The sequence below is a fragment of the Lampetra planeri genome, chromosome 29 (assembly GCF_965212315.1).
Source record: "Lampetra planeri chromosome 29, kcLamPlan1.2.h2, whole genome shotgun sequence".
NCBI classification, from domain to species: domain Eukaryota; kingdom Metazoa; phylum Chordata; class Hyperoartia; order Petromyzontiformes; family Petromyzontidae; genus Lampetra; species Lampetra planeri.
Genome location: NC_136135.1, coordinates 1,192,345 through 1,211,323, shown reverse-complemented (window position 1 = coordinate 1,211,323; position 18,979 = coordinate 1,192,345). Strand labels below are relative to the sequence as shown.

Sequence of the window (18,979 nt, the reverse complement as noted above, 5' to 3'; positions counted from 1 at the left end):
AACATTCAAATTGCAGAGCACGCTTAAAGTGAGCCTTGACCATCTCTGCTTGACTTTGCCTAAAGCACTTTTGAGATTTTTAACCATCAATTACGGTGGTTAATAGTTACACACAAACACACACGCGCGCGCGTGTGCGCACAAAAGTCGGAACGCTACATTTGGCGGTTGCCAGTGAGTGACCTTTCTCTCCCTCAAAACTGTTTTCGATTAAAGGCCCCGAGCCCATTATGCTGCTAAACGAATCAAGACCCTCGACAACCTGGATTCAAGAAAGACCACGAAACTTAAACAACACACACAAAAGAAAGAAAGTAATTTCCCACTCGAGCGAGCATGGGACAGTATTCGTCTCCTGTTTACGGCCCTGCGACAAGTGGTGGGAATTCCACATTCCTATGACAAAGCCAAGTGTGTCCGTGGGAAAACCACGGTTACCCCAGGCTATGGTGGTGCACGACTGCGATGCAATACTGTGGAGGCAAGCCTTGATGGAGCGCACAGACGATTGTAAAACTCCTAAGCCCGCTGCGACGCAATGTGAAAGGAGACGTCAGTGCTTTGAGGTGGGTTCGTGAACCCATCTGGGTGGAATTTAGAGTTGCGTCCCGATGTCGTGTGCCAGTCTTCTCCAGGTTGCCCTGTTTTCTACAATACGCTATTTACAACGAGAATTGGCCCAACAATCAAACGCAGGACCCTGCCGAATAGTTAAATACTTAAAACTCAGTCTTGATTTGAAGCTTTCGTGACTGCAGGAATTACGCTTTGGTTCTTCGATAAAGTCACGTGACTTTACGTCACGTGACTTTATCGAAGAACCAAAGAATACTTAAAACTCAGTGATGCTCACCTGAATAAATACTGTACATGCCTCTTACTTGCAGTATTCTTAGCAGGGCGGGGGGAGGGGGCAGCGATGGTGCAGTGGTTAATCTCTCTGAACTATGAACGGAATAACCTGAATTTAAATCCTCGTCACGGCTAACATCAAATGTGACTGATATTCGAACCGGTTCAGGAGTTTTTCTTCTTAATCATCAACCCACAGTGGTTAGCGAGTATGGTTGAGTATAGTCAAACAATCTCCGCGTCCAAACACGACATGAGGGGCCCTTCATCCAGCCGCGGATTGCCAATTAAACGCCCACACGCAGCAGAGCAACTGCCTGCGCGCGATGCAATCGCCATTTTCTACAGACGTCCAGAAACTCTGACCTTTTCACATGCAGCAAAGTGTTCTTGATCTCGCTCGCGTACACATTTGCTCAACGACCACGGCACGGCCAAGTGTGTTTCCACATCTCGAGCAGTCCGCGCTTTGGTTTTGTCACCTCTTTCAGCCGGGTGGCGGTGGCGGCGATCCACGTGGCCGCCTGTAACCCAGCACTGCGGAGGTACGAGCGAGAACCGGTGGGATCGCCGCGCAGACGCCGCTGAGGAACTCCCTTCGCGTGGCCGTCGAGTAGGTGCCGTTACCGTGGCTCGCCAGGAGACGGCGGTGCCGAGAAACATGTTTTGTTATACATATATATAGGGGACCGCAGAGCTTGGGCAAACGTCGGTGCCAGCCCACCACGTGGCTGCTGCTCTTGTCTGCGGTGCCCCCACCCCCCCTCGCGCCTCCGAGCCGCGAGCGGAGGATGCGCAGCGGCGCGTGTCACGCTTCACGTGTCATCGTCGTTGTGATGGCGCGCGGTGTCGCTGCGACGTCTCCTTCGTAAGCGTGTGCGACCCACAAATAGGAAGGGGGGCATCCATCGCAGCGACGCACCGCGCTACTCCTGACGCGGCTGTCCGGCTTGACCACCCGCGCGTGACATCGCAGTCGTTGCTCTGCACGTTGTGCGCCGTGTTCGCCGTCATTTTCCATGGAGATGTCTTGCTCGATCTTGATTTGAAGCTTTCGTGACTGCAGGAATCCATACTCTTTGGTTCTTTCCGTAAAGTCATGATGGACGCTTGTGTTGCGAAACGTCGTGATTTATTTTATACCTACGTGACTTTACCGAAAGAACCAAAGAGATTGTCTTGCTCGGGTGAGCATTGAGGTGGTGATCATCTCCTCCTTACAAACCTGAGCCAGTGGTGGAAATTCTACATTCCCATGGCAGGAAAAAGTCTATTAAAAGGCCAACCAGAGTCGTGTTGTCGTCCCCAGAGGTTCGATAATGACGGTGAGTCAACCCCCATCCAGGTTCCGAACTTGCAATTACAACCTGCCGGTCACTACCGCTGAGCCAGCTGTCTGCAGACGTCCACACACAGTGCATGACCTTGCCACGCATCCGCCTCGATCTTCCTCACTCCCCAAGCGAGTCGGATGTGCGACCTTTGTACTTTCCATGTTTTTCCAGCCGCACCTAAAAGCAATCATTGTACTGGGTGTCTGCATTCATCGCAGACACTATAGGATAAATAATATATATATAATAATAAAACCACATTTCATAATACTGTCTCTAACAAACAGACCGGCACACAATGGGCTTTGTTTAAATAAGTCCATATCGCGCGGTAATCAAAGGCCGCAGATTTCCGGCTGCGCGACTGCTCGCTGTTAATGACGGGGGCCACGATTCGTGCCGGCTAAACCGCTCGCCCGGCCGGACCCCCGTTGTGTGGTGCACGTGTGTGCGTGTGTGGTGGTGTACGTGTGTGTGTGTGTGGCGGCGTTTGTGTGTGTGTGTGGCGCACGTGCTTGCGCGTGCCCGCTGCTGCCCGATCTTTATCAGACGCAGCAGCGAGCTCATTTCGCCTCGCCTGCCTTCCTCGCTCGCTTCCTACGCGAAGTCTCCCAATCTTGTTAACAGCCCACGCTGCACAGCGGTCTACACGCAGTGGGGGGGGGGGAGTTGCGTGTGTTCCGCTTTCTCTCTCTGGTTCACTCCGACAGGTTTCAATCAAAGTCGCTGCAGGCAAATGGAAACCCACAGACCTCACGTGACTTCCTAACCTACGTTGGCAATTCTTGAAGATGGATGGAATGTTGTGGGGGATTTTTTCCAAATTTGTGTCAAAAGCCAAATTGCCCCTATGGACAAATCACTCGGAATATGCTCAGATCTCGATGGATCTCACAAGCTAAGCAGGATCTTTGAGCCTGGATAATGCTTGAATTGGTGAGCGGTGTGCACAAACAGCTTGTTCCAGCCTGCTGCTGTGGAGCGTTATAGGTGGGCAGCAGAGGACAGCGCAATACAATCCATTGGTGCGCTCGACTTGCTATGCTCCCACGTAAATGTACTCCCTGCATGCACCAACACGCACTCACCAGCGTGGTGAAGTATGACAACATAACCACCCCCTTCCCCCCGCGATCCTACACGGTGTGGGGAGGCGCTCATCCAGCAGTGGATTGACAACAGGGCTGTGCGTCTAACATGTGCCTGCGGACATGGATGTGGTACGGTACAAAAACCAAGGTCTACCTTCGCATTAAGTGAAACCATGTGGTGGCTGCTAGCACGTGAACTACTCGGTCATATTAGCTGTAATTAAGAACACTCCGCAATCATTTTAAGGGTATCGTATACATTATGAACTAAACTTCTCACAGTCTGCGTCGGGATCGTTGAATACGAAAAACATGGACTGGAATAACATTGCAACTTTGACCAAACATCAGTTGATGTTTCTTTGCTTTCACGAGGCTGAAGAGGAGCCTTATCTGCCAAAATAAACAGCCTCCAGTGGCTTTATTTCAGAAGCTTAAATTTAAAAAAAAGAATCCCTGGAATTTCTCGCTGTGAAATAACATCCGCATAGCAAGCAACACCGGCCTCCGATGATACAAGTTGAGGCAATATTTACAAAACCTTTCTTTTTGAAAGCAGGAAAACACATTTTTCTTTTAAATATCAGGCACGGCGCCTGAAGGTAGCAGCTGCGACAACACAACACATCGGCCCACAGGTTTAGTGTCTCGCTGCTTTTGCTTCACTTGTGAAATGTTTGTCCGATAAACGCCGGGCTCCGAAACATCGTGAAAAGCTGTTTCTGCAACTTAGCACAGCGGCGAGTCTTCTACAGCGCCCCGCGAGAGAACAAAGCCGAAGATTTCCACGTGTCGCATTCTCAGTGCACGTTTGGTCCTCAGTCGCAGGGGCGATATTGGTCAGGTGGCTCCTTCTCGTGTTTTTTGGTCCCACGTCTACGGAATCATGAGCGCCACGCAGTGCCCGTCGTGCCGAGTCGATGTGCAGTGTCTCGCGTACTCTGTGTACTGTGGGGGTATAGCCCGACGAACGTGGCTATTTGATTTTAGATCTTATAAAACGTCAGCGTGAGTGGTAATACAGCTTGCTGGGAAACACGTGTCACCATCAGACGATAACTAGCAAATCTGAGTTTGTCCGTTATTCCGTTTGTCCGGATTTCTTTGTTAAAGGCCATTTTTTGAGCGCATAACATTTGTGAAACATTAGGTCTTGATTGTATGTATGTTTTAATGTAAGTAAACAAAGTGGTGATTTAAAGTTTGGGAAACATTACATCCGGTTGACGGCAGTCAGATTTGCGACGCACGTTGACGACGTCTGTGGGACCACCATGGACGGGTGTATGGCACTCCTCTTCCCACACGACCCTACACACATTCCAACGGTGATGCAACGTCACAGAGAGTCAGTGAGGGTTGTTGTTGTTGTTGTTTAAAAAGCTCGAGTCACTTCAGCAGAGGAAGGATAAAAGACAACGAAATAAAAATGTTTACGTTCATCAAAAAAAATGTTCGTCTTCAATTTCGATAAAAAAAAATTGGTCATGTTAAGCCCTGTACTTAATACCCTCGGACTATCGCATTAGGGGATTGTTTTCTTACATGTGATAGCAGCATTAAGAATGGTTAATATTCAGTTTTTTGAATAAACAAAAATATTCCTTCATGTTATGGTCTATTTATTTCTTACTTGGTGTACTTTGGATGTTAAGAATTATAACCCATGAGATGTAACCTTACGTGAGGCTTCATCAGTTCCAATTGGAAGCCCGAAGCCCCCCCCCCCCCCCACCAAAGCGCCTGCGCAGGACCGAGCAGATGAGGGCCCCAAATCTTCCCATGAATTTGAACGCAGCATGATGGGCGACATAATATATTACCCTGAGAATCTGTGTGTAACTTAAACATCTCGTGTATTTCTGCTTCCCCCCCCCCTCCCCACGGAACGAAGAGGGCTACAGAACACTTTCTAAAACACAATTCTAAAAAGGCGTCTGGGAGCAACCGCATAAACATTTCACTCGTACATCCGCGATCATAAAAGTTTGGGAGTTTAGAACAACTCCAAAAGATCAGAGAGAGGTCGAAATGAGCAGGGATGGTGGGAGGTGTTAGGGGTGAAGACTCGATGGGGGGGGGGGGAATGGAAAGAGTGGCGGAGACATCGAGACGGATGGCGAGAGGCGAAGAGTTCCGTGACTTTGTAGGAACCCGGTCCCGTGGTTACGCGTCCGTCCCTGTGGATCATAAAGTCACGAGGCCAGAGAGACAGGGCCCCAAGCCCTGCGGACGATTTGTAAAATAGCGTGGCACGTGTCAGATTGTGTGTCAATCCGTCGCTGGGCGATATGCCTCCCCGTGCCGTGCAGCAAGTGAGGGGTCTATTCGACAAATACTCACGACGTCGGTTGACGTCACGGCACGGGTGAAGGCGATGATGGTGAACAGCAGCAGCATAGCAGCGGAGCCGTGTTCCGCGCTGCAGTCTGCAGCACACCACGTGGTCTCGCGGCGGCCCTGCACCAGCCTGGCGTGCATGGCGGTCCCCCCTCCACTGGCTTCCATTCTCACGCAGGATTCAGTGTACCACCTTTATATAGGTCCAGTACTGCGAACGTACAACACTCTGAATTACCTTGCCGCACAGCCATCGTCAGAGACATGCTGCGCCCATCAACGTCCTCTCAAGGCCTCCACGATCAGTGGATGCAGATCGTCTCTGCGTTCCCAGATGTCCGCCGTCAGGGCCCCCAGACTCATTCTGGAGGAATCCGATGAGCTATGAAGCTCATTTTCACAGATGTCCAGTCGGGGCGGGTCAGTGATGTCATTACTCCGAATCGTGACACCATCTCCCCCCCCCCACCTCCAAATCTCCTGACATATCTCCCCAAAGTCTGTGGGCGTTTATAAAGCTCCACTCAAAACATCATCCACACATTTCCGATCAGTCAACTTTTAGCCAATTCAGCAAACGGCTTTTAGCATTCTTTGGCTTTGTTATTTTGCCGATTATTTTGCCAGTGACTGTCACGCCGACCGTCTGCTGCCGTGGAGTCTCGCACAACACTTTGAGCTCCTTGATGAAAGGCGCGTCGTGAAGAGCCATGTTATCTTTACTGTAGTAGTAGTATTATTATTATGATTAGTCAAGCGATACCCAAGCTCGACGCAGCTGAGCTATCACGATCTGACAAGAGCAGACGCATTCCCGGTGACTTGGTCATAAACCATTCGTATCTACCATGAACCATGAGTCTCTATCATAAACCATCAGTATCTATCTTCAACTGTATCCAGACCTCGTCTAGCAGGCAATGAACTTCACAGAGTGCGGGTGTAATTCACTATCAGTGCTCCACGTTACCAAGATGAAATATCTCTCCGTCATTTTAGTCTATTGACCTCTTCACCTTGATGATTTATGTCAAGCAGTAGGAGTTGTTTAAGCACACGTTGAAAAACATGCTTTGGATGTGATTAATGTACTCGCGTTGGACAATTTAGTACCGTGAAAACAAAAGTCCCCGTGTCCAAGTGAGCACACAGCTTCCGGACCTGCACGCGAAGCTCGAGACCGATTTGCCGCATCGCCCCATCGGGGCAATGACAAACGTGAAGGGGGAGACGTGACGCAGATTCACGGCGCGTTTCGACTCTGCACTGCAAAAACCGACGCGCTTGCACAATGTAGGCCGACTCATCTTCGGCCGAGTCAACCTAGGACAGGCCCAGGCAAAGCTCAAAGAAAAAAAAAAGATCACTGCCGCTGATGTTGCGCGTGGTCAGGCATTCGAATGGGACCACACGCGCCGCGCGCCCAAGCACACCGGCACGTACGCACGCAAGCGCAGACGTAAAGACAAAGATCTCCCGTACAGCCATAAACTGTGTCGGGGTAAGAGCTGTTAACGAGCACCTATTACGGCCAGCATTGGACGCAAGTGGGTGGCGTGGCCAGAGGCGCTTCTGGCCGCCGTTGTCCCGACAATGCTGACATTTGCACGCGCCGCACCAGGGAGTAATTTAAGGGTGACTCAACTTTGGTTTTTCACTTGCCACTGATGTTAGCAGTGGCCGGGAATTGAACCCAGATTGGCAAACGCATCGCCCTTAGCGGTGCGCTACCCATTGCGGCATCGATCTCCACACACGGACTCACATGCGCAAAGGCGCGCACAAACAAAAATGTTACAAAGACTTTTTTGGGCAAGTGCTGGTAGCGAGCACCTATGAAGGCCGGCACAGCACGCAAGGGGGTGGGTTTAGATCGCGTTATTTATAAATGTGTCGTAACCCTCCACCAACCGACACGGCCAATCAGTAAAAAAGTGTCACGTTGACAAAAGACAAATGATGCTGGATGCAATAACCAGCGAAATTCCGTACTAAAAAATTGTAAATGTTGTGGTTTCACGCTTCAACACACCGGTGGGCTAAAGCAGTGAACTATTTGTCTTTTGTCAACGTGACACTTTTTTGCTGATTGGCCGTGTCGGGTGGTGGAGGGTTACGACACATTTATAAATAACGCGATCTAAACCAAAACACGTTGATTATGAATAATATTGGTCGCGAAAGCCTCACACGTGTTAAAGGGCGTGGGTGTCCAGCGCCACGCCCGGCCGCCTTTGTCTCCCCAGTGGCGATGTTTACGCAATGAACAGGTACTCATGCGTTATCAGAGTGCGCCAAGCAATCGGCCACCACTTCCCGCACACGTACCAGGCGAGGCAGTTAAGATAGTTAGATTTGAATTTTTTAACTCAAGTATTGATATTAATCAGAGGTAAATTGCAGTTTTCACTGGTCAAATAGTATATATAATGTTAGACTGGAGAAGAAACGACGGATAATTTTCTGATGTCAACTGCAAATATCCAATATCTTGCTGCCCTCTATAGGCAATAGTCTGCTGCCCTCTGTATCCGGCATACGAATGGGTTTTGTAACTAGTCCCTGCATCTTCCGTCGCCAGTATATTACTGCACATCACTCTGCTGCCCTCTGTAGCCAGTATATTCTTACCCTCTGTGGTAGTTATATTACTACTCACAGTAACCAGTATATTACTGCCCTTTTAGTCAGTATGCATGTGAACAAATAACCTGAATGTGTCCAATCTCATCCGATCTCAGACGCTTTCAGAGAGTTTCGGGGGGAAATCAACCGCATAAGAGGTGTGACAGGCTATGGGGCTGCATGCTTGGCAGCAAAGGTCACAGCAGTAAAACATATTCTTGTACTCTTCTGATATGACCCCACCCTCCAAACATGTGCTCTCCACCTTCGCAAACTACAGCTGACCACCATGGCGAAGTATGGCTTGAGCACTTCAGAAGAATGGCAGAGAAACGGGAACCTAGCTCTAGTGGAAGGGAACGAAGGAAGTGGACGGCTGAGCAAGAGAGGAGGAGGAGGGAGGAGGGAGAAGGAGGGAGGAGGAGGAGAAGAAGGAGGAGAAAGGAAGAGGGAGGAGGAGGAGGAAGAGGAGGGAAAAGGAGGTAGAAGGAGGGAGGAGGAGGCGGAGGAGGAGGAGGATGAGGGAGGAGGAGGGAGAAGGGGGGAGGAGGAGGGAAGAGGAGGAAGAGAAGGAGGGAGGAGGAGGAAGAAGGGAGGAGGAGGAGGGAGGGAGGGAGGGACTGGAGCAAAGAGCAATGACGAGGACACATCAGCAGCGGATGGAATATGATCGTGATGATGATGATGATCGCCAACAGAAGTGGACTACTGCCGCCGCCGCCGTGAGTTCATGACCCCAGCGGCCTCAGTAAAGTTGCTGGATGGGAAGGGCTAGAGACGGGGAAGCTCACACAGTCGCATCATTAGTTTTAGTTCTGAAGCAATGAGGGGGCTCACAACAGCCCCCCCCGCTCCCCCGCGTCTGCTGTGCCTCACTGACTTGTCAACGCAGACATGGGCACAACACTGGGGACATATCATTGAAAGCAGAGTGAGAATATCCCACGTGACTGTAACAGGGGAGAACTACGCGAGACGTCACTCCCCTGAGTGATCTATTGTCTTCAGCGGTGTGCAATGTAAACGGACACAAACTGGGGCTTTTAATGTCCCCGGCGGAATAATTAAACATCTCTCAGAGCAGCAGCGACCTCGACGAGAGGACGATCCTGTGACAACCTGGACAGGTGGCGACTCTACCCACCCACCCCCCCGACCGCCTCTCCCCACTTCTCACACCCCCCCCCCCCCCCCGTTGGGTTTCTCTGCCCCACCGCTAACACGGTAGAGCAGATGAGCCCCTGGGGTTGTCACCGTGTACGGTAAAACGCTGCTGCTGCTGCGTTGTTTTTTTTTTGGCCTGACCCTCAAATGTCGCGTAATCTGGGGCAAATTAAAATTTAGAAAAGAACACGGCAGGATTTAGAAATTACGCAAACGTTAAAAAAGATGCGCGGGTTTTTTTCTTTTTTTAGTAACGCGCAGGAGTTTGGTGACACTCGAAGAAAGGGCATTGGCCTGGGATAATTCCAAACGTCTGCGGTACGATTGATGATTATGTACGTTCGGAACGCACATTTCAGCAATACTCTCTCTCTATATATGCACACACAACTAAAGAGAAACTCGTGATTGCAAAGTGGGTAAGTGAGCGGCAGCGTAGATAACAGGAGGAGCGTTAACAACTGTAGCAGCCACAGCTGCAAACGACACCCGAGCAAGAGAAATGTCACGTTAACGACTCGCCCGCGATATGTTTGTTAAAATTATGATGAATTTGAGTCGCAATCAATTTCAATGATGGAAATCGCTCCACATTATTATTGCATGATGATGATCATTATTATTAGAATCATCATCAGCCCATGGTCTATCCACTGCTGGATGAAGGCCTGCCCCCCCCCCCCTCCCCACGGGTGATCACCGTGAGTCTTAGGCGCACGATGCCACCCGGGTCCATTTCGCCCGAGCGTGAGCGCCCGTCCCACCCACCCACTCACCGTCTCCACGATGCCGTGATTTACATTCCACCGCTGGCGGCCGGCACCATGTGTTGTTCACTACGGCGGATTTGGCAGCAGCGTGAACGCCCAACTGCCTCCCCTCGCCTTAAATCATTCACCAATCAACGCTCCGCTGACCACGGCTCGTTTTCCGAGCGCTGACCCCAATTAGCCTCGTGGCACGCTGTGTGGATACTACCTCGGTGACGTCGCGCGTGAAGCCAAGACGCTTTGAATTTGTGGGGTCTCAAAGTCATCCTAGCGGTGCGAGAACCGTTGAAATGTAACCGTGATGTAGCATTTCCTGATTAGTCGGGTTCATTGTCGCTTCATATGTTTCATTATATAATTGGCGGGGGTGGGGGCTATTTTTATGGACCATGCGGAGGTCTGCACCTAGCAGAGCATCGCTCTTCATTGCAAGGCTCCGTGGGCCGCTTGGCGACCCTGGTGGCCTTTAGTGCGGTCCCTAGACACGAAACACAAAGCGTGACAACACCGATCATCATCATCATCATCGTGCTGCTGCTGTCAAGCTCCCAGTGGCTTCAGATGTGTGGCGGCCCTCACACTGACGATGTCTCATCGGCGAAAGTGCCCCCCCCCCCACTCCACCATCCCTCTGACAATGAGTGAAGAACACTGCAGTAGAGGGTTGGGAAAGGGAAGTAAATTACAGACTTCATTATTATCGCTCGTCACGTGCCCCTCCCCCTTGGTGTGCGCGGCATCTCGAGGTGCGGTTCGTGCACAGAGACGTTCTGCAAATGCGACCACCCTCTGCCGCATTGGTGAACGATGATGAACGAGATTTAGGCGACATTTGATTGTCCGTCTCCCTGTTGGTGTGAAATTTAAAGAAACGTTTCCAGTGCCGGGCCACGCTTCCCTGCATTGTGTGCGTGTGCTCCTCCTCCGTGCCTTCCTGCGTTGTCTGGGCTCCCTGGCCACCATCGACATTTCAAGAATCTGCGCAGTGTGTGTCTGACCGGGTGGTGCAGAGGTCAAGAGCGCTGAGCCGGCAAACGCTGAGATTCGTCGGTTGTGGAGTTTGGGTTCCAGCCGGCGGCTCATCTGCAAGTCACCAACTTTCAGACAAAGCAATTGAACGGCTCATTCGTTTACAGCTGAATTTCTAGTCGTGGCTCTACGCACGCCGTATGAAACGAGAAGACGAATCGTGGAGCTCTCGAGTCGAATGAAATCGGAGGTAGCTGAGTCACCGTCAGGGGTCAGAGCGCTGAGCTAGCGCCGCTGAGATCCTGGGGTAAAACCCGTGCGTCAACCACCCATCGTTCAGCTAAGACCTCAAAGTATAGGGAGTTCATGGTCTCATCCTGGTCACCAAAAATTGGCATCTCATCACAATTTAGTTCCTCAATTAATTTGTCTAAATTTGAGCTCCGAAAAAAATTGTCAGTTTTACTGCCACGCAACGGGAATAGCAAAACAGTCTCGTTAACCCCCCCCCCCCCGCACCTTCCGATACATCGGGACATGAATCCAGTGCCGCCCGTTCGCCAAAAATCACGGCACCCCTTCTGGATCACAGCGGCCTCACTCCACGCCACAAATACAAACGAAGGGGAGAGATGGAAGCGAGAGTCTGGACTGCGGCCGATGTCAACAATCAACATCTCTCATAGAGGGCCCTGCCATCAAACCTCCCGGTTTCAATCCGTACGAAAGAAGAAGTCGCCCTCTAACACACACTGACTGTGCTTCCAGTGTTCAGAGGCCTGCTTAAGGCACGGCTCTGGCTGGAGCACGCGTACCACACACATGTCGGTGATGTGCACGTCTTCTTCGAACGCTGGGGAGCCGGAAAAGCCTCTCTCTGTACCAGCGTGGACGGCACCCTCGTGTTCACCTTCTGAAGCGCTCGCTTGTCACCGTGGCGTGCGCGATGACCACCACCACCACGTGACTTTTCTTTCGTGTTGTGCGCGCTGCTTTTAGCGCCACAGCGCGTGGATTTGTAGCGTTTAATTTCATTTGTTTGCTGGTGACTTTGTGTGTTTCATATCGAAATCGCCTCCAGTGCTTTTGCAGTTGGCAGCAATAAAAGTTGTTTAAAAGTCAAAAGTCTAACACACACTGATACAAAGCTCAAACTCATCTCCCCGATTTCATCCCAATGGTGTTCTTGACGCCATCGCATAGGACGTAGTAGCCATTGAGATCCCTCAGAGCAGTGCAGTCCGTTGTTGTATTGGACAAACGGCGTGCAGAAGTGGATAGTGGAGAGCTACCTCGGATATCCCTTCAAATGACATCAGATCGATACAGCGGGAGGCAGCAGTTTCCCGTCCACCCTACCACCGGGAGTGATGTTCGCTACATTACAGCCGAACAGAACCAGAGTTAATGTGATGGAGTTTTTTCGTGTGCAATCATTGGTAACCGTGCTGAGACCACCAGTTCCCTACACTGAGGACCCGGTTTAATTGATGAGGATGTTTTAAGGCCCTTAGGGGGGACCCTTAATCTGAAGAAGAGACAGTGCCCCGTAGGCTTAAACAGAAGAAGAGGCCTTTAGACCAAGGCAAGGGGAGCAGAAATAACAAGAAGCAGGGCCCATTTGGCAACACGGCGCTGCGGCAGTTAGGGGCTTAGCCTTTCCACGGTGCAATATGGGGAGGAATGTTTCTTTTGTTTAATAGTACTTGGATCGCCCCCCGCTGTATATAGGTTACAATTTGGTATGCGCATTGCTTGGGTCCTTCAATTTCTTGGCACAAGGAATGTCCGGAATGAACGAAACTGTTAAAAACCCAAATAAAACAAAAATCAATTCTGGGCCCTCCCCCCGCACAGAGAAAGTTTACTTTCTCCCACGTACGCGCCAGCTCCTGTCCACATTCCTCCGGGTCGTCCAATGCAGAAGACAAGCCAATTTAAAATGTTTACAAAGCACGACGCGTCAGTTCTTGCCGCGCCAGACGGCCACACAGGGGGAAGGATGAAGGCCGCCCCGGGGTTGGGCTGCAGGGACGTGTGAGGCCTGCTTCACGGAGAGGGGTCGCGGTCGCGACACCGTGGGATGGGACGGAGATCCACGACTCTGCCGCGTGCTTTCGGGGCTTTGTTACCGGCATGTTGCTTTCGACCGGAAGCTTCTTCGGGGGACAATTCAACGCAACCCGACAGCTCGTCGGGAGATAACCGCGCGGCGAAACCGCGAGAAGGGTCGCAGTAAACTATAGTCTTAGTTCTTTCGGTAAAGTCACGTAGGTAAAAAAATTAAATTAAAATTAATAAAAATAAAATAATACGGTCCCACCTGATGACGGAGACTTGTGTTGCCTCCAAAACGTCGTGATTTTATTATTTTATTTTTATTAATTTTTATTTCATTTTTTTACCTACGTGACTTTACCGAAAGAACTAAGAGTATGAATCCTTGCAGTCACGAAAGCTTCAAATCTAGACTTCGCAGTAAACTGTCTCACGGTTGCCCGGCTCGCTACCTTGCTGACGTCTGCAGTGTTGACCCTTGATAGTTGGTGGTCTGAAAACAAGGCCGTGCATTGTACATGTTGAAGTTTAATCGCCGCCTATGAATCACCTTTTTGCGTGGATTATAACAACTGTTCAAGACTTAATTTCATCGACCCAGAGATTATTCCGCACCCAGCACACCACGCCTCTCGCTTAAGATCGTGGCTTGAAGCCAATGCCTACTCCAGTCTCCCGCTGGCCCAGAAAATATCCCAGTGAGTGATAACTGAAGCCGCCTTATTGGCGTGTTGCATCTTACAACGATCGTGGGATAGCACGTGTTAGGTTTTGTACGACAGTGCTCACACACACGTGTATTTACCCATGGCTTGGCGAAACATTTTCTTCCCTCTGCCGAAATGCCACATATCCCAGTGTGCCGCACACTTGCCGGGCATCCTTCAAAGTTTCAACACAACGGAAAGGGGGTCACCAGATGCCTCATTGCAGCGCAGCTGTTCACTTGCAAATGAGACGTCAGAGCATCGATGGTTCTGTACCTGCACTTTGATGTTTTGTTGCAAACTAAGGAACAACACCGAAATACATCTCAAGGCACCGTTCTGTCCATGCGAATGGCAAAGTGTCCAGCAGCTAAATGCCAATGTCGAGAACCTGTTGTCCACGAGAGACGCTCCGAGCTTGCGCTATTTAGATCGCTGGACAGATGCACGACCTCTATAGCCAAGTGAGGGCCACTGAGACCGCACGTCTCTTCTTCAAAGGAGGCCAGGAATTGAATAGGTACAAAAAACCACACACACACACCACACAGATCCAATATATACACACAACAGAAAATACCGATTGAAACGCAACATGAGATATCCCTGTGCAAGAACATCTTCAGCGTATCGTTACATCGCAGAAGCTGCAAACGCCTGGCTTGAACATTTTATGCACTGTGAAGAAGGGTCATTGCCCGAAACGTCGCCTATTCTAAATTATAAAATATCCTTTTAAGGTCACGGAGTTGTATCGATGAAAGTGTCAAGTTTTTTGTGGCATGCTCTTGGATGGGTGACCACCAGGGCTTGCTAGTTTATGCCATGTATTTACTCCGCAAAGTATATGAGTATTATAAAGAGTATTGAAGAAATTGTGTAGTATTAACATTTATAAAATATACTGATTAATTACAAATGAATATATTAATTGATAACATGTATGGAGATGTCTATTATCGACAAGATTTAGCAGTGTTCTTGATGTCTCATACAGCAAAAGCTCTCAAAGCCAGACTTATCCAGAGGACAGCTTTTCCGGTGATTGGGGATGTCTAACATATTGCAGATTTTTTTAAAAAACTTGAAAATTATGTACATTTTAATCAAATACAAATTTACTTCATTCTTAAGATGGTCGTCAGTCACTGCATCACCGCCGATGCGAGTCGGCCACGTTTGCTGAAATGTGTATTGATGGCATCGCCACACGAGGACCACAATGCACTTTTTCTGGACATGTTGATGACTTTTTTTCACTTCGCGAGTTTTTGAACGTAGGAATTTATTCATTTCATAAACCCTTCCATCCTGTTGGAGCCCGGCTTCGAGAGGCGTTGCCGTATATTTGGTGATGTCCCATGTTTTCCTTGATATGCCAGTTTCCATGATCTCCCATAGTCGTCGGTTTCCCTGATGTTCCGACAGGTTTTTTTCCGTAATGTCCTATCGTTTTTTTATGTTCCATAAGTTTCCTAATTTCCCTCTCGCCTGTAGGTCTGTGCATGGGCACTAAGCACGTGTTTCTTTGGCGTTGCCCTGACAACCGCGGTGTTATGAAATGGTTGCCCATTAGCCTAATGGGAAACCGCCCAAAAAAGTAACACATTTGATGTGCGCTGGTGATGCATATTCCGTACAGGTCCACACCAAGGCAACGGCTCTGACCCACAAACGAGTAAAGGGGCCCTAATCACCGAGTCAGATTGCTTTGCCTATTTTCTCCATTTTCTTCCTTTTCCATTTTTCCATTTTTTTTCTCCACGGGGTTGCTGGAAAAGTGTGCGTCACGGCCGTGCGTTCATAACACACAAGTGCGGTACAATTTAGCGCTTGGGTCTATGTGGTCGGCTGGTAACAAGCTCGTAATTATATTGCCCAGAATTCAAAGGGCGCAACGCAGGGGTTGAGAACCTACGGGCGCACAGGCCGGATGCAGGCTCGTAACTTCACGTCCCACTACGACCCCGCAGCAGCACGACTCCTTACCAATTCGAAAGGGTCCACACGCGACCTCGCCGCAAACATCTCGGCCGCACTAATTGGGTTCTTGAGGGGGATATTTTCAACCCGACAACGTCGTGTTTCTACTGTTAGCATGCCCAGTGAGTGCGGTCACCGCACAGACCCGTTGCCACCAGTGAATATCTGTCCTCGTGAGCGTGGCTGGGGATTCGGATTCCCGTTGTTTGATATAAAAAATATAATAAAGGAAGACGAACTGATATTGCGGGGAGGGTATGTGTTCCGACACCGGCTCAGTGATTCCATTGAGACACGGTCTCAATGATGTTCCACTTCTACCTAGCCTGGTCATCATCCGACCGATCAGCACACGTGCGGTGTCCGAGTCACGGGAGCACCAGCGATCGTTGACCTTGCTTGTGAAGGAGCAAACAAGTGTGCGTGGTTTTTATTATTATTATTATTATTAGCCAATGCAATGGAAAGATGGTCATTTCACATTTGGATAAAGATCTGTTTTTATTTTATGGGTATTCCAATGTTGGTTTTCATTGACGACATAAATATAGTTGATTGATGCCACATTTATATATTTGTACGATCTGGTTTCATCCAATGCCAGGCAGATGGTGGATAGTCAGACACACGGACAGATGGATGAATGAAGAGACAGACAGAGATACAATAAACGGACAAAGAGACACAAACACACACGAATACGCACGGACACACGCTATCAGAGACACAGACGCACATCGGCCAATCAAGACAACACGAGCTCACACTGTCGGGTTGTTCAAAGTGAAAACATATGAAGGGTCAAAAAAAAACACACACACACACACCACATGTACACGTGTCGTTTTTAAATTTTGAACAAGAAATATATTAAGGGTCCCACTGCCAATACAACTCAGGCTATAAGCCCAGATGGAAGAGGTGGCTGGGTCTGGTAGGGAGTGTGTATGTGGGTTTTTTTACACAGTTGCTGAGCACAGGGCCCATAGGTTCAAAACTTCAAGTGGTCAGACACAAACAGCACTCTAATAAAAGTTGTATCAGGTGAGAGCTAACGTGAATTGAGCGAGGTTACTAAGCGAGCTTGGAAAAAGACACTACGGGAAGGTATTATTTTTTAAAAGTCAAGAATTGCGAGGACAGGCAGGAAGAGAAGTGACCTGCGGTGTGGTGAGTGGGTGGGTGAATTAGTGGGTATTTGTGTGAATGGGTGGGTGGGTGTGTGAGTGGGTGGGTGAGTTAGTAGGTGGGTGTGTGAGTGGCTGGGTGAGTTAGTGGGTATTTGTGTGAGTGGGTGGGTGTGTGAGTGGGTGGGTGGGTGGGTGAGTGGGTGGGTGAGTTAGTGGGTGGGTGTATGAGTGGGTGGGTGAGTTAGTGGATGGATGTTTGAGTGAGCGGGTGGGTGAATGAGTGAGCGAGGGAATGGATGAGCGAGTATTTTGTTGTGAACAATATATTAAGGCAGTGTCAGCCAATCAATGTTCACATTTGGGAGCAAACCGCAGCACCTGAAGAAAACCCATGCTTGCGAGGGGGCAACACTCGATTCCATACAGATGGAACACGTGGCATCTCAGCAAATCCAGCTTCAAGTTTTCAATTGGGCGACAGACAGAATTGTTTGCATTTGACCTTAAACCACAAGTCCCTCTCACCTTAGACTACAACTCTCTCTCTCTGCTGTTGTTTCCTGGTTTTTTCTGTTTGCGCATAGTCACTTTAAGATGTTCTTATTAATGTTTTTTTTTTGTTGCGGTTGCACCCGATTCAAGAGCCGAATGGCTCACAGGTCTATACCAAATAAATGAAAGTGAAACAAGGAAAATCTCGTTTAACAAATCAAACAAATATGACAGGAAAAAAAACTTAAACAATATAACGATTTCATCATGCAAGAGTAGCAAATGTAATTTATAAACCATTGTATGAAATGTTGTTTATACTGTAATGGTAATGTACATCCCTCGATCAATGCCCTACTGGATGAAGGCTATGCCATGCCATGTCAGGCATGGAAGTTAAATTGTCATACTTCAGCAAACTGGTCAGTGTGCGTTGATGAAGGGGTGGAGGCCCAGGACCTGTTTAGACACCACTGGCCACTAATATTAGCCATGGTTAAATGTATGTGGGAGAGCAAGGACACGCACAGAAATAGTCAAATCAGACCTGAAGCATCAGGCAAAAACAAGCCAGGGCAACAGTAAATTAAAGACCAGTTTCAGAAACAGGACATATCAACACTCAGAAGCAGGCTGCGGAAAAGCATGAATTAAGGCCATAGCAACAAGCAGAACCAAACCTCAGCAACATGCAGCTGCAAGGCCATAGCAACAGGCGGACAGAGGCCATATCGATTCATAGAAACAGGCCACAGAGAAGGTCAACAGCGACCCACAATTCTAATCGTTGGCTTGCCGGTGTTTGCACAACATGAAGGCTAGTTTTGCACGAATATAAAGAGTTTCGTAAAGGACTTTCCGGTATGTAACATATATATATCACGGAGTACGTTAACTAATGCCATGTGCAAGACACCAGGGCAGCAGCAGCAGCAAACAGGGCACACTTGTGCGTTTCCCCCAAAATTGATGCATTTACTTAAAGTACAATTGACAAGGTAACCTCAAGGGATCCGTTTTGTTCGCGGGGCCTTCACGGCGCGATTGGATTATGAACACAAAGAGCGCTTGATCTCTCCGTGACCCCAACAAACCAGAAATACATTTTCCCCTTGAGGACTGGGTGGGGGGGAGGTGGTAGAGGGAGGACTGAGACGGATGATTCTGCCACAAGAGTTCTGCCTCTGCAGATGACAGACTGCCCTGATGGGCAGGCGAGAGTGGACATTCACGGGAGGTCTCTGTTGTTTGACTGTGGCGATAACGAGCCCCCAGCAGCCACCCGCGGCATCAAAGGGGGGGGGGGGGTCGATCCAATATGAGCGGAGTGTGCCGTGTGACTTAGCAGATCGCCGGGCTCTCTTTGTGAGCCCTCCAAGTTCTAGATAACGGTGGGGAGGGGAGGGTCCTTCTCTCTGAACGCTGCGAAGTTGGACAGCCACCGCATGAGATCGCATGTCACCT

At 49.4% G+C, this 18,979-nt stretch overlaps 1 long non-coding RNA gene across 1 annotated transcript; it reads right to left on the bottom strand.

The window, feature by feature from the left end:
• Nucleotides 1-4,430: 4,430 nt before the first annotated feature.
• On the bottom strand, nt 4,431-10,258 carry LOC144728546 (uncharacterized). Its single transcript, XR_013587533.1, has 3 exons — nt 10,183-10,258; nt 5,621-5,828; nt 4,431-4,588 (listed from the first exon to the last, which is right to left on the bottom strand). It is a non-coding gene; the product is annotated as an uncharacterized LOC144728546 (long non-coding RNA).
• Nucleotides 10,259-18,979: the final 8,721 nt, after the last annotated feature.